The sequence below is a fragment of the Belonocnema kinseyi genome, chromosome 7 (assembly GCF_010883055.1).
Source record: "Belonocnema kinseyi isolate 2016_QV_RU_SX_M_011 chromosome 7, B_treatae_v1, whole genome shotgun sequence".
Classification (NCBI taxonomy): domain Eukaryota; kingdom Metazoa; phylum Arthropoda; class Insecta; order Hymenoptera; family Cynipidae; genus Belonocnema; species Belonocnema kinseyi.
The window spans coordinates 52,315,736-52,319,111 of record NC_046663.1 but is presented as its reverse complement, the minus strand read 5'-3'; the positions used below and the strand labels follow the sequence as shown (position 1 = coordinate 52,319,111).

Below are 3,376 nucleotides of genomic sequence, written 5' to 3'. Positions count from 1 at the left end.
TATTCCTCGGCTGATTACAAGAACTTTTTATTCTTGACAAATTTTCCGAAAAGCGCATAGTTTTTCAATAAAAAATTTCCAACGACTCCGTAACCTTTATTGACATCAAACCACACCTTCACCGCATTGTCATCCTAGGAATTTTCGAGTACACCCAGCAAAAAAAAAATGCCAAAGCGTAAAGCCTCAAAAATTGCAACAAATTTCGAATCGGAATGGGATTCCGATGAAAATGATGAACGTATCAAAGTGCTGTTGAGAAAAAACTTTTGATTTGATTTCACGAAATCGATTGCGGCTAATTGCTAAAGCTACAGGAGAGCATTTTACAAGGGGTTCAGTTTTCCAATACTCTTCTTGATTATTTCGGATATTGTAGGATGACAGCACTAATATACCTATGAAAGTGTTTAGTTCTTGTGTAGATATTTGTAAGCCATTTTGTTGGCTAGCTTCTATGATATAGTTTTTTTATTTCTCTGGAGAAAAAGCATTCAAATAACTCCACAGGTGACATAGATAATATTTTTTTCCGTACATTATCAGACAGAAAAACTTGATCATCTAGATTTCCAGGGCAAACTTTTTCTTCGTTACTCCATGAAAAAACGTGATTTAATTCCAATTGTTTTTGAGATGCTGTGTAGTTATGGAAAACAGATCTATATGATACATTCGGTCTGGGAAATTCCGATTCCGAATTCTCTTCATCTAATGAATCATCTCCATCAGAGCCAGAGTAATCTGGATCATCATTTTCATCGGAATCCCATTCCGATTAGGAGTTTGTTGCAATTTTTGAGGCTTTACGCTTTGGCATTTTTTTTTGCTGGGTGTACTCGAAAATTCCCAGGATGACAATGCGGTGAAGGTGTGGTTTGATGTCAGAGTGCAATAAAGGTTACGGAGTCGTTGGAAATTTTTTATTGAAAAACTATGCGTTTTTCGGAAAATTTGTCATGAATAAAAAGTTCTTGTCATCAGCCGAGGAATACGCCTGAATTTTTCCGGATAATTCCGTTTGAAACGCTTTAAAGCAAATTTTTTACAATTTGTATGGGGGATTTCATACTTCACAGTCCAAAATCCTCTCCAAAAAGGGGAATCAGGGTAATTTTAACAACAAAAAAACAAAAAAGGCTATCTTTTTAGAAGACAGTTGAATTTTCAATAAAAAAACTCATTTTCAACCAAGAAAAATAAATTTTCAACCAAAATGTTGAACCTTCCGTTTTTAACAAAAAGATATGAATTTTGAACCCAAAACATAGTAAATGGACTTCATGAATTTCCAATCAAAAAGGATTACTTTTCTATCAAGATATGAATTTTCAGTCTAAAAAGACAGATTTTCAATAAAAAAGATTAACTTTTTAAAAAAGGTGACTGTTCTACCAAAAGATCAATTATCAACCCAAAAGACAAGTTTTTTATAAAGACGAATTTTCAACAAAAAAGTTGAATTTTTTATTTAAAAAAAGATAAATTCTGAAACAAAAATATAATAGAATTTTCAATTAATGAGATTTAACTTGAAACCAAAAAAGATTACTTGTGTACCAAAAGATGAATTTTCGACCTGAGAAGAAGACTTTTGGTCAAAATAGTGAAATTTTCAAAAAAATAGTCATATTTTTAAGCAAAAGGGATGAATTCTGAATTCCAAAATATAATACTAGACTTTTTAACTTGAAGGATAAAGTTTTTACTAAAAAATATGACTTTTCTACCAAAAGATCAAGTTTCAATACAAAAGGATATTAACAAAACAGTTAAATTTTTAACTAAAAAATATGATTTCTGACAAAATAGTTCCCCAGTAGGCACTCAAATTCTACATATGTCCTGACGAACGTCTTCAGAACGCCCTGAGGACCATTTGAAGACATGAAAAGAACCCACAGTCACTTAAGGACGTCAAGTCATCCAACAAAATAGTAGAATGTTTAACGAAATAAGAGATCATGAATTCTAAAATTGTAAATATATTAGTAGACTTTTCAATTAAAAAGAAATCACTTACAACCAAAAAAGACGATTTTTCTACCAAAAGAGGTATTTTCAATTAAAAGTGACAAATTTTCTATCTAAAAAGACGAATGTTCAACAAAACAGTTGACTTTTTAACAAAGTGAGATGAATTTTGATACAAAAATATAATATTTATCTTTTCAATAAAAAATAATTAACTTTCAATCAAAAAAGATGTGTTTTATAACAAACAGATGTATCTTCAATCCAAAAGAACTAATTTCCGATCCAAAATGAGAGACAGAACAGTTGGATTTTTGACCTAAGAAGATGATTTTTTGTCAAAATAGTTAAATTTTCAACAAGCTACACAGTAAACCCCAGGAACAAATTTTATCTTTCAAAAAGATAAAAACGTTGCATCACGTTTATCTAAAGAAAGATAAAATTAATCTGAAAAATGTAAAATTTATCTAGAAAAAATATAAAGTTTATCTGACGTAAATGTTTTTTTGGCTGCGTCAATTTTCACAGGAAAAATGTCCTTCATAAGTTTCAAAATCCTCGCGGTATTCAATTTGAAATATTCTTACTTTATTTCAATAATTTTAAACCCAAAAATCATTCAGCTACACTTACTGAATGCACAGTCTGCACTTTGGTTAGTTTATAACAGATAGTGTTTGTTTACAATTTTTGAAGTCTACGTCAGAGTTGGTAGAAAACTGAAGATTTGTTCAACAAAAGTAAGGGACTGAAGTTGGCTGAGATGCACTGTGAATTTCAAAATATAATAATAGACTTTTCAACTGAAAGGATAAACTTATTAGTAAAAAATATGAATTTTCTAGCAAAAGATCAATTTTTAATCCGAAAGGACGAATTTTCTATGTAAATAGACGAATATTTAACAAAACAGTTAAATTTTTAACCTAAAGATATGAATTCTGAACAAATAACGTGCCTAGATTCTTAAGAATGGAGAGAAAAATAGAGTCATTGAACAAAACATCCCATTCACATCCTATTTTTAGAATTTTTATTTTGCATAAATATCGAAAAGCTGAAAAGAATGTATAAACCTTTTTACAACTAAACCTTCCTCATGCCCTAAGGAATGTTTGTGCCAAGTTTCAGACGCATTTGTATTATTATTCAGGAGAAAACTGGATTCAAAGGATTTTTACATGAACCTTATAAATAAGCTCCAGTTTTTACACCTCCACAAACGAAATTCCCAAATTTCTTTATGTCAGAATTTTGGGCTTTTTTTGAGCTGTATTGCCGATTTTTGGGCTCCGCCACTTTTTGTGAAAATTCAAATTTTGAGTGGAGGTGCTGACTTGAATCAAGCCAGCACCTCCACTATATAAAAATTGAAAGAAAAAAAATCAAACACGTCAGA

General features: G+C 30.5%; 1 protein-coding gene across 2 annotated transcripts in view; it reads left to right on the top strand.

Annotated features, from left to right (window-relative positions):
- The window catches only part of LOC117177159, a 182,969-nt gene that overhangs the window by 114,226 nt on the left and 65,367 nt on the right, over window positions 1-3,376 (top strand). The window lies entirely within an intron of this gene.